The sequence below is a fragment of the Euphorbia lathyris genome, chromosome 1, assembly GCF_963576675.1.
Source record: "Euphorbia lathyris chromosome 1, ddEupLath1.1, whole genome shotgun sequence".
Taxonomy (NCBI): Eukaryota; Viridiplantae; Streptophyta; class Magnoliopsida; order Malpighiales; family Euphorbiaceae; genus Euphorbia; species Euphorbia lathyris.
Window position 1 is genome coordinate 121173880 of NC_088910.1, and position 12825 is coordinate 121186704.

At 34.1% G+C, this 12825-nt stretch overlaps 1 pseudogene; it reads left to right on the forward strand.

Moving 5' to 3' along the window:
* The first annotated feature begins 236 nt into the window (after positions 1-236).
* On the forward strand, positions 237-10603 carry LOC136214540 (short-chain dehydrogenase TIC 32, chloroplastic-like; annotated as a pseudogene).
* Positions 10604-12825: the final 2222 nt, after the last annotated feature.

Sequence of the window (12825 nt, forward strand, 5' to 3'; positions counted from 1 at the left end):
ATACATTAAACTAAAGAAGAAATGCAATTAACTTCTTGTCTGTAGATGAGTTGGTACTATCTCTGGTCCTAAATAGGCAGTTGCAAAAATGGAATCCTGTCCATGCTTATACTTTTTTTTGGCTTGATTGAACCTACCTACCTTCCTTTTGAGAATTAAAGAATCAACCGTTGTCTAATCTTTATCATCAACTTCCATATATATATTTGCATCTACTTCGTATCTTCTTCAACAAAATGAGTAGTTGTGGCTGGAAAGGTCCATCTGGATTCTCGGCTCGATCCACCGCGGAACAAGTAACACAAGGGGCTGATGCTACGGGTCTAACCGCCATCGTTACAGGTTTGTTATCCGTTCGTCTAACTAATTAATTAATCTCAAATCAAGTAATCGGAATATTCTAATTAAAAAATATAATTAGGAGCATCAAATGGGATTGGAGCAGAAACAGCAAGAGTTCTTGCATTACGTGGAGTCCATGTCATTATGGCTGTAAGAAATATGAATGCAGGCAGGGCTGTGAAAGAGGCTATACTTAACAAAATTCCAGCAGCCAAGATTGATGTAATGGAGCTAGACCTTAGCTCATTGGCTTCGGTCAGAAAATTTGCAGCGGAATATATCTCATTGGGACTTCCCTTGAATATTCTCATGTACGTATCTTTAATTTAATTATATGCAATTATTCAAAAATAATTGTTATCGTGTTTTTTGAAAACAAATGGATTCACTAATGTAATATGCACAACCTCACTCACGTACTAATAAATTTATCTAGAAACGGAGTGCTGCTCTTGTTGGATAAAATATGCAAAATTTATGAAATGATTGGCAATAATCATTCACTAGTGCAAAAATAGACAGTAGTGACATGTTTTTAGTACCATTAGCGATTAGCGTCACTAATTCTCACGATGTTTCAAAAAAATCCAATCGAACTCATTCCAATTAAATATTTTACGGATTGGTTGGTTTTAACAACCAACGATTGGATTGGATTGGATTAGATTGTAATCCAAACACTGCAAATTTATTCATTGTGTAACTGAAAGATCTATATTTATCTTAAAATAGACTATATTGGATGCTTACAGGAGCCATACCATATTCGTGATGACCTATAAATCGTGTGAAATTTATAATTCAATTTGTTATTGAAATCAAATTGAAGTTTCAGTGTTACAAATTTATTCAAGTTTCATGACAACTTTGTTATAAACTAAAAATTGTGGGAAGATGAGTGCATTTTTCAAATAATAAACCAGTTATGCAAGATTGATGTATATACAGTTTGGTAATGTTATTTTGTTATGTTTGAAGTAATAATGCAGGAGTTTTTTCATTTAAACCAATGGTTTCAAAGGATGATATTGAGCTGCACTTTGCAACCAACCATCTAGGTATTTATATATTTATTTCTTTTATTAAAACAAGATATAACTTGCTAATTTGCCTCTATTGTTTTGCAGAAGTGTAAATTTACCCTTAACCTATAAAATGATAAAAGATTTTAGGGTTCTTTACATAAATATCATAAATAATAGTAATATTATTATTTTGTTAATATTAGTAGTTTATTACTATTATTATTTTGTTAATATTAGTAGTTTAATTCCTAATATCTCAAAAGTATTAAACTTTATTCTACAAATGTCAAATAATTATTTTAAGTAGTTAATCGGTGGAAGCTAAATTTTCTTTAACTGCCATAGTATTTTGGCGCATGATATAATTGAAAATAGTTACTGATAAAATTGTAAAAAAAAATTAAAATATGAATTTCCTTGTAAATTTCCCAAGATTTTATCCCTAACGTATTCAATAAAGATCAATTTCACCTATTTCTAACCGAAAATTTTGGACGGATTGGTTTAACTGTTATTTGAATGTCACATCGAATCTTTTAATGTTATCAATAAATTTAGGCAATTTCGTATAGTTTGACATGTTATTTAGAACCGTGTCAATAACATAGTAAAAAAATTTAGTCAGATTTGTGGTTAACTTGTATATGGTATTTGACAAAACCTAAAATTAAGTTCTGAAAAAATAAGTACTTGATTTTAAGTTTATAAGTGCCGTTTGACAAATATTAAAGATAAGTACCGAATTTAAAAATATTAATTGATAATATTTAATCAAAAAATTTAAGTTAAATAGTTTGACATATCAAAATAAGTGATATTTTACTTAATTGAAAATTTTAAGTTGTGTTATTCAAACAAGCTAAAAATGGATCAGTAATTAATGTATTAATTTTAATTGCTGAAACTAGTTATCAAATAGGCCTCTTAGTTGTTGATTTTTTGGCAAGTTATTTGTAACTATGTTAGTAACAAAATAAATATTTTCCATATAATTTGATGTTTGAAAGGTCCGTCGTGACAGTTAAATAACATATTATATAAAGTATATGTTGCGTATGTGTGAAATTGATCTTAGTTGGAAACGTTAGGGGTAAAGTTGATGAGATAAAATCTTTAAAAGAGAAGAGAATAAGATAATTATAATTATAATTAGTAATTTTTTTTTAATAAAAGGTATGAAGTGTTTTCTTTTGTAAATCATCTCATATTATAGAATTCAACTATTCAACGAGTTTGAAAAATATATATGAGAAAAAAAATTGAGAGAAAAATCAAGAGAGGGTTTAACCACTAATGTTTGATAAAATTATTATTATTGTATTTTTATTTTTTATTTTTTTGGTGAAATATAAAGAATTAAGTCATATTTATTTATTGTATTTTGATTTTTTTTTGCCACCTTTCCCAATAAAAGCTTTATCATTTAGTAGGTTAATTAAGAGTAAATCTGCACTTCCCACAAACTGATATGTGCATATTCGAATTTTATCCATGAAAAAATAAAGTTTAAATTTAACCCTAACGTTTAAAAAAAAACTATAAATATACCTTTTAAATATGGTAAAATTTCATTTAATGTTTAATTTTGAGTTCAGGTAAAAGAAGTCATAGAACGTGACTTTTGCCTGAACGTAGAAACGAATGCAAAGGGGCACGGGGGCATGAGTTTAGCTATTAAGAACCATCTCTTATAGGTGATTTTATACTATCTGCTATCATAATTCCAAGTGAGCCTTTTATTTGGAACCAACAACCAATCGAGGATGCTCCATTTGAGTGGATCCTACACTAAGATAAGTGAGATCCATCCATTATTTTTAAAATGTGTTGCATGACTTACTCAAATGGAGTATCCTCATTGGTTGTCAGTTTCCTCAAATGTGGATGCTCACTTGAAACTATGATAACATGTTATAATTTCTCCTCTTATAGGAATGGTTGCGACCCTATTTACCTCTTCATCTCCATATGTGGGGTTCTACGTAAATGAAGAATTGTGCAATTTTTTTTTAGGAAAATATACAAAAATAAATATTGTGGTTTGATCGATTTGTAAACATAATTTCCGTGATTTAAAAGTTGACAAACAAGTACCCCGATATTGATTCTGTTACAAAAACAATCTAAACTGACTAACATTGTTAAGAAAGATGACACCGTCAGTCACTTTAGGTTGTTTTTGCTTCTTAACACCGCAAATCAGTTTAGATTGTTTTTGTTAACAGAGAAATTTTTTTTTTTCAACTTTTTTCAATCACGTGGATTATGTTTGCAAGGTTTATTTTCTACTTACAAAATTTTTTATTTAACTTTTTCTGCAATAACCTATGTCCAAACCAAGTCATTTTGCCCTAGGTAAAGGGCAAAAAAATAATTTAAAGCTCATCCCACATATACTGGATTTATTTATTGCACATTTTGAAAATAATAAAAATTTAAAGCTCACCCCACTTATTTATTTATTTATTTTGAAGAAAGCTCACCCCACTTATTAAAAACAAAATTTTATCATTTCTTATATTACAGCTATATCTTGATTTCTCACATTTAAGGTTGATATTTAATCTTATCCATTTATTATATATTAAAAGAAAAAAAGCATGGGCTAAAAAAAGGTAAGGTTGATATTTAGATCTTATATATTTATTATATATTAAAAAGCAAAAAATATTTTTCTCAAAAAAAACAAAAAAAATATCATGGGTCTAAAAGTGCATGGCACATTACATTCTGCACGTGAGATGGTATTTTTATTTAAATCTGAAAATAAATTTTTAGATATGTGTTAAAATTTCAATTTTTATAAACCACACATTTTTTTAAAAAAAACTGTGTTGGAAGTTTATCAGGTTAACTCAAAACTCAAAAATGTTAAATTATAATTAATCCAGCATGAAAAATTAAAAACTAAATCAATAAATTCTTTGTTTAAAAAAAAATCAATTTGATTGGATTGTTCGGTTCGAAGTTAATCTGACATTTTTAAATAGACATTCTTCTAAAAAAAATTGGCAGGTCATTTTCTTCTGACAAGCCTTTTATTAGAAACCATGAAAAAGACAGTCGAAAAAAGTAAAAGAGAAGGAAGAATTGTTAATGTTTCATCATCAGCTCACCGCTTGTTTAAAGAAAAGGATTTTCAACAAAACAGGTGACAATAATTATTCATGTTAATTTTCATCAATTTTTTTTTAGTAATTAGTTCTTAATTGAATATATTGACTGATTAAAATTAATTTTCAGCAATAAAATTTGGATGAGTTATAAAGGATCCAAATTGGCAAATGTTTTGCATGCCAATGAACTTGCTAGACGCTTAAAGGTAATACTTAAATTTTGTTAATTTTTTATTATACAAATTATTTTTATTATTGTTAGTTAAATTAGTTTTACTAATATCATAAATAGTATAAATGGGAGCTTAACATTGTAAGCTGAAAAAATGTTCTGTATGGGTCAGTTAGTTAGAAAGCAACAACTTTGTGTTTTTTTAATATTTTAGAATAGATTTGGAAATAAAATGCATTTAAGTTTGACAGACTATTTAGATTTTTTGTCGTCCAACACATGCAGAACACGTGATAAGAAAAGAATCTAGACAAAATGGTATTCACATGATGCTACATGTATGCATGCATTTTTAATCTATTATTAATAAGTGATAACATATAGCGCACAAGTGGATTTTTAATCAACTTGTTAATGTTAGGCCTAAATTTACTGTTTACAACATTAGCACTACAATTATTCTTAGTTGGCTATAAAAATGTTGGCTTTTCGGGGTCGGATCTTTGATTCTTGCTCCACATCCGACTGCTTTCTGCACAACAAAGGAGATGTTAGTGGCCGTCAGGGACTCTTCAGTGCCTAGTTAATATCTTTCACTGCCTCTTTATCAACCCATCCACGCTGGACTTCTAAGGCACGTGACTTATGATTGTTCTCTTTAGTGTAAGATCTTGAACTTCGAAATCAGGGTTGGAACATCCCTCTCAAATCTCTCTCAAAGACCCAATACCCAATGTTCGTTTGTAGCCCTTTAAAGAATAAACACTCCTTTCAAGATTGAACTGGCGCATTGGTTCTTACGCCCCGCTACAGTGCTATAAGTTGACTATAATGCCCCTATAATATTCAGATATGTGACACGTGTATGACTACTGTGGGAAGACAAGCCAAAGTCTTGTTTTACCCTTCGAATTTATAAACTGTACCCATTTTCACTCTAAACCATTACTTTTTGTTTTCTAGAGAGATATAGAAAGAGCTCAGTCTTTTTCCATTATTCTTCTCTCGTCTTTAGTCATTTTCGGCGACCATCTTTTAGTTTGCCTTATGTATTCCACTAAGCCAAAACGCGTCTACATGCATAACACCTTAATAATAAGTTCCAATCACTCTCTCTCCATTTACAATATGGAATTCAGTTCATTATTACCGTCATCTTTTAGGGCCGCTCTTTGCTCATGCCTTTTACCCCGACACCACCCAGTACGGACCGAGTCATTACAGATCCACCAGCTTTCGCATAGTTCATGCCCGAACCACATATTGCATATGGAGAGCCGTGTTTGATTCCAATTGTAACAACTTGACCCAATACCATGTAGATATTGTTCGCTTTGGCCCAATTCCAACATCTTGGACCTCATGATTTTAATACGTATGTATTGAATTCACATTTTACTAATATGCCACAGTCACTCTTTGTCCATTTCTGATGCGGGATTCATTTCATTCCTCCTCATCGTCATCACTTAAGACCGATCCCTCCTCATGCCTACAACAAAAACTAGTTACAGAGGCACTTTTTTTTCAGGAGTGGTTTTACTGACCGCCCCAAATCAGTCGTCAAAGGGTACATGAGCTACATAATAGCGACGGAAATCATCGCCGATGGGATATGGTAAGATTTAGCGATGGACTTGTAGGGACTGTTTAAACCACCCCTACTATCATTCTAGAACGCTCCCTTCTAACCCGCAAGGGTGGTTTTAACCGCCCATATTGGTAATAATTTATTTTTAATAATTTATATTATATTATTTATATTCCAATTGGGTACCTAATACTAATTATTGACCCAATATTCGAATTTAGATCCATAGAGCTTTCACATAGTTTCAAAAAGAGCATTTAGACCAATCACTCAAATTTAGATCCAGAAAACTTTCAAATAGTTCTAGAAAGAGCATATTTTAATACATTTACATGATCCTAAATGGATACAAAAGATAAAATTAATTACAAATGTTATTTCTAAAATTAAAAAAGAAACTAAATTTAATGTAACTGGTGATGAAATTGAATATGTTAATTGAGTTTCTCTCAATCCACTTGAATACCGGAGATAATGAAACTATGGCATTCTTCAGCAGTCCAAATTCTATATAGATAATAAAATTAACAAAACCAAGAGAAAACAAAACCACGTAAAAATATAATACTAAATCATAAATGTCAAAAACACTAACGGAAGTTCACACTTCATAGAGACATTAATATATATTTAACATCTTAACCTAAGTACCTACCTATAACTAATTCTACTAAACGAATAACCATTCATTATCCATAAAAAAGAACACATACAAAAAAACTAATCATCATCATATATTTAGTTCTTTATGTGATTGTTATTCTTTCTTTACGTGACAACTCTTAATCATTCTCTATTCTTTGTATATTTAGGTATGACATTTGATATTCTTATTTAGATCAAGTAATCTTATTTAAACGAGATTAGTAGTTGAGATTAATCACACATTTTCCACTAAGATATGACTGCTAAAGCCTTGCTTTGTAGTAGTGTTTCTACTCCGGATCAGATCTTTACATCTTTCATCATCCACCCTATTTCAAACATTAATCTTATAGTTATACTATTAATTAATTTCAAAAAAGAATAATTAAAAACCAAATTTCTAACTGCTTTATGTTTCAACTATTATATATCTATCATAGTTAAATAGATTTTATTTGTATAATTATCTTGTATAATTATTTTCCAGGAAGATGGAATTGAGATAACTGCAAATTCAGTACATCCCGGAGTTATTGGGCGTACTAATATATTCATGAAAAAAGGCCTCCTTAAAGGTAATTTTTAGGTTTATCTAAAGTTTAAAATTATTAGTAATTTAACTTATTGGAAAATTAAACAATCTCAAAATTAAATAGTCAATTTCTTGATCTATAAGTGGCAAGTGGGATTATTGAATAAACTCAATTGAAGTGTTAGAAACTTCCTTTGGACGGGTTGTATTGATCAGAGGAAGCTAATCACGGTTCCCTGGCAAACTTGTTGCTTAAGTTTGGAGGGTGGAGGTTTGGGCATTAAGGACTTTAGAATCTTCAACCAGGCTCTCTTGGGTAAGATGTGTTGGGATTTAATTCAAGGCAACAATCTAGCTATTACTCTGTTGAAATCTAGATTTTTGGTTGTCTCTAGTTTACCTAAAGCTACCATTTCTCCTTCCTCGATTTGGTCTTCCTGTAAATTTGTTTATTCTTCCATTTGGGACCAGACCTTTTGGTGGATTCGCTAGTCTTCTAAGCTCAATTTCTGGACTGATCGATGGATCATTCCTTCGGTGGCGGACAGATTGGGTCTCGATCCTCAGGAAAAGCGTTCGCGCTATAATTCTGTTGATGACCTTTTGGTAAATTCGGAGTGGCTTGACTTAGGTACTCTACCTTTGGTTGTTCAAAACAGTATTCGATCTATTCACAGGGGTAGAGATGATATTGATTTCTGCGCTTGGCAGCCCTCTACGAAAGGTATTTTCTCTGCCAAAGAGTTCTATTCGGTTCTCAGTCCTAGTTCCTCCTCGGTGGACTGGTATAAATTTGTTTGGAATGCTCACACCCCCCCTTCTCGCTCCTTCACTTTCTGGAGAGTTTTGCATGGACGAATTCCGACTCATGACCTCCTGCAGCGTATTGGATTCTCCACTGCCTCTCATTATGCTCTATGTGGTAGGGATGCTGAGTCCATTAACCATTTATTCATTAGTTACTCTTTCGCAAATTCTCTTTGGAGGGCCCTTGAGATTCATTTTGATTGCGCTTTGCCTCAGCATTCCCAATTCGTCCACTTCTTTAGAAATCTTCGTAGCATTCATTTTGGCTCACATGTGTCGTTGATCTGGCGTGTTACTGCTGTCACTTGCATCTTGTTAATCTGGTATTGCAGAAATGAAGCAATCTTTAAGGAAGTTTCCCCTTCTATTCAGCACTCGAAGATCACCCTCTTTCGAATGATTCGAGAGTCCTTGGCCACTTCTAAAGGTTCTTGCTCTTCTCGGAGAGATCCTGCTATCTTATCCCGTCTTCTGGCTTCTCCCAGGCCTCCTCCTACTCCAAACATTATTCCGGTCCATTGGCTTAAACCTCCTCCGGGCTGGGTTAAAGTCAATGTGGACGGCTCTGCTTTTGGCACTCCTGACGAGGCTGGAGCGGGAGGAATTTTTCACAATCATCGAGGATTTCCCAAATGTTGTTTTGCTTTTTCTACCCCGCCCTCTTTTGTTTATATGGCTGAATTGAGAGCCGCTATTTTCGCAATTGAACTTGCTTGTGAGAAAAATTGGCATCAGCTTTGGGTTAAGTCAGATTCAATATACGTAGTTAATCTGCTTAGACACCGCTCCATGGATGTTCCTTGGAGTATTCGACAAGAGTGGTTACATTGTCTCAGCATTTGCTCTAGAATGAACATTATCTTTTCACACATCTTTAGGGAAGAAAATGGAGTTGTTGATGCATTGGCAAAGTTTGGAGTCTCTTCCTCATTGATCAATTGGTGGCCTTCAGCTAATGTTTTTTGCCACAGGTTTATCAATGATGACATTTGTAGTATTTCACAATTGCGTTTTTCTTAACTTTTCCTATCTTTTCTCCTTTCCCCTTCTTTTGTTTGTTCTCCTCCCTCTTCTCTTGTTCAAACACTCAATTTTTTCTTTTATTTATATATTGAGGGTTTGTCAGTTCTTGGGTCATGAGTGCTCATCCCGCCCAAGTTCTGTCTCGTCCCAATTTCTATAAAAAAAATCCAATTTTATATTTTTACCATTTAATTAGGCTATTATTATTATTATTATTATTATCTGATTATTATTAATAAATTATTTTCCTTTTGTTCTAGATATTTTATGCAGTCTTACTAAACCTTTCACTAAAAGTGCACATCAGGTATATGCTTCTAACATTATAGCTTAGCTTGTGATTAAACGGTTAAAATTTAATTATGTAATAAATAATTATATACATTTTTTTGAAATTCTAAATGGATTAATTACTAATATAATATTCACCCAGCTTCAAAATTTGAGATAAAAAGTACTCAAATTTATCTTTTACTTCATGTATCTTAAATTGTAGATCTGACAATAAACTTAATTCTTCGACTTTTTGGTTTTGAAGCCTTTTTGGTTTTGAGGGCTTTTAGGTATTGTTTGGTTAAAATAAATAAAATAAATGTTTTGAAAACATGGACTCATAATGAATGTGGTTCTAAACAACTTTAGTTCTTGGATTTTTCCATTCTGAGGTTATCAGCAATCATTTTAAATCCACGCACTTTCATAAAGAGTCGTACATGTTACTAAACAATACATTTTAGTGACTTTTATATCATGTTTTGAAGTTAAGGGATAGTAATATTAGCAAGGATAAAATTGAGCGACTATGAGTGTAGTTTTATCCAAATATAAAATGTTGAATTTGTTAATTTGAATACTCACACCGTTCCACAATATATGTTTTTCTAGAGATTTTTTTTTTCATAATATATAATATATGACGTTTTGATTCAATCCAGACACATTAATTTTTTTTTTTTTTACCAAATATACCTCTATTTAAGTTGTTTTTTTTATTTTAGAAATTGATATAAATTCATTAGTAGATGCAATTAGTACAAAAGTAGTGAAGTCTTTTAATTAAAATTAATTATATTTTTTTAATTCCTGTACTTTAACCTTAAAAAAAACAAATTAACTCGCTTTTTCCGTTATATATTGTTTAAAAAATTACATAATAATAATAAATGAGAAAATGAATGGTTGCAGGGTGCAGCAACAACTTGCTACGTGGCACTAAATGAACAAGTAAAAGGTCTTAGTGGCCAATATTTTGCAGATTGTAACATAGCTAAACCAAGTCCTCGTGCTTATAATTCTCAATTAGCTCAAAAATTGTGGGATTATAGCTTTAACCTCATCAGTAATAATTAAATTGTAACTCATGCTCTAATTGTATTTATTTATTTATTATGAGAGGGCTCATATATATATATATATATATATTATTTATTTATATATATCATTTGAATTAATTGGATATAATTCAATTTTCAAAGTAATAAAAAAAAAATATTAGTAAAATTGATGATATTAACTTATATCATATGCATGCATTGTAGATTAATTAACTTATAGTAAATAGAGTCTCTCATTTATGTGTGTGATGACCCGCGAGGCTAAACCGGGTCATACTCATTTCGCAGGCCCAGCCCATACTTAGACATATGGTCTAAGATCGGATGAGACCCGAATAAAGGAAGCGGGCGCAGCGAGTAACCGCCCCGAATGGGACCCGAATAAGCGGAAACGGGTGAAGCGAGTAACCGCCCCGAATTCCTAAACGGAGCATCAAGACTCCCACTCAGAACCACGTTCGTTGCCATGAAAGCCACGAAAGGGACATGGCCTAAAAAGGGGGAACCGCCCTCAGAACGTGGCCCACTAAGGAGTAACCGCCCTCGGCGGTTACCTAAAAAACACCTATAAAAGGCCTTAAGAACGAGGGAAAAAGGTACGCTCACAATTTTCCCCGCAATACTATTGTCAAATTACCAACCTTCTTACAAAAACTGACTTGATCGTCGGAGAGTTTTCCCGGAGATCCTGTCTCCGGTTCTGTTTTGCAGGTAACTCTGGCAGAGAATATCAAATCGGATCCGATAAGTTATCATTGGTGCGGTGAACGTGGACCTTTTTTACCAACATTTGGTTAAAGGTACGCGAAGAACATGTCAGAACCATCACGAACGACTGGCGTTACCACTAGATCAACCAGTATGAACTCCAGGGGACCACGGATTGCGAATTCGCAACCTGCAAGTACACAGCCTGTGGTGCCTAGCTCATCGGGTCCTTCGGGACAATTGAGTCCCTTATTGGAAGTCCAAGTGCAAACTGAGATGGAAATGTCCAATAGTGATTTCGTGCAGATGGCAGGACAAGTCTTGGCTTCGAACATGAGCCAGGCGGCTGGAGATCGAATGATTAATTTACTAACTGCCCTCGCCGAACACAATACCGCCGTGGCGGCTGCTCCTCAAGAACCTGTGGTTATCTCAACACAATCACCGACTATCCCTGTCATATCGGCCCTCCCGCAGCCATCTCAGGCGCCAAATCAAGTGGGTCAGAGTAGTCGCACAAACCCACACAGCCACCCGAGCAACTACTCGCACCCAGATCTCATTACGACGATACATCCGACCTGGCAGCCATCCCAACCGTTGCCAGGAGTGCAAGGCACTCTTCCGCTACAGCAAGTGGAACCTTTTCCTCACAGACATTCGGAGTTGATGACCCCTGGGCGAGAGCACACATGGAACTTTGATCCTATAACGGGACAGCGGTTAGTCCCCCAACAGGCACACGTCTCAACACCGATGGGCGGGTGGATGCCACCCAGAATTCACCAGCAGCGGATGGAAGAAGTCCGGTGAATACCCGATATTGACTTAGAAGATCAATTACGAAGCATGATGGAGCGAATGGGGTACTCGCCTAGGCCGAGAGCAGAGGTCCAGAGTGATTCACCTTTTTCCCCTTCGTTGCGGGAATTCATTCCAGATCACAGAATCAAGGCGCCCGCGATACCTAAATACTATGGGGATCCAAATTCTGATCCTGAGGCTCATGTCAGGAACTACATAGAACTAATGGATGTTGCAGGAGCGAGTGAAAGCATCATTTGCAGGTTATTCTCGACAACTTTGGGCGGAGCCGCATCTGATTGGTTTCGATCTTTACCCGCAGAATCTATTCACAATTGGCATCAATATAGTCGGGATTTCTGTGCGAAATTTGTGGGCTGTAAGGCAGCGGATGTGACAGATAGGCAGCTGAAGGAGATCAAACAGCGAAACTATAATTCCCTAAGGGAATTTATTGTCGCATTCAATGATATTCTGGTGCGATTGCAAAACCTGGATATCGTGAGCATCTGCAACATCATGGCAGATGGAACCACAGATTGGAGTATGCGGGAGGAAATCATCCGCAACAAGCCGCGCACAGTGGCCGAACTCATGAAAATAGCAAAGGAATTCATGGAAGTGGATGATGTCAACAGGGAACATAGGGCTCAAACCCGGCGAGAAAGAGATGCCGCTAGATCCACTTCGGACAATCGGCGCCAGGCCCAGTCCAAAAGTAATTTT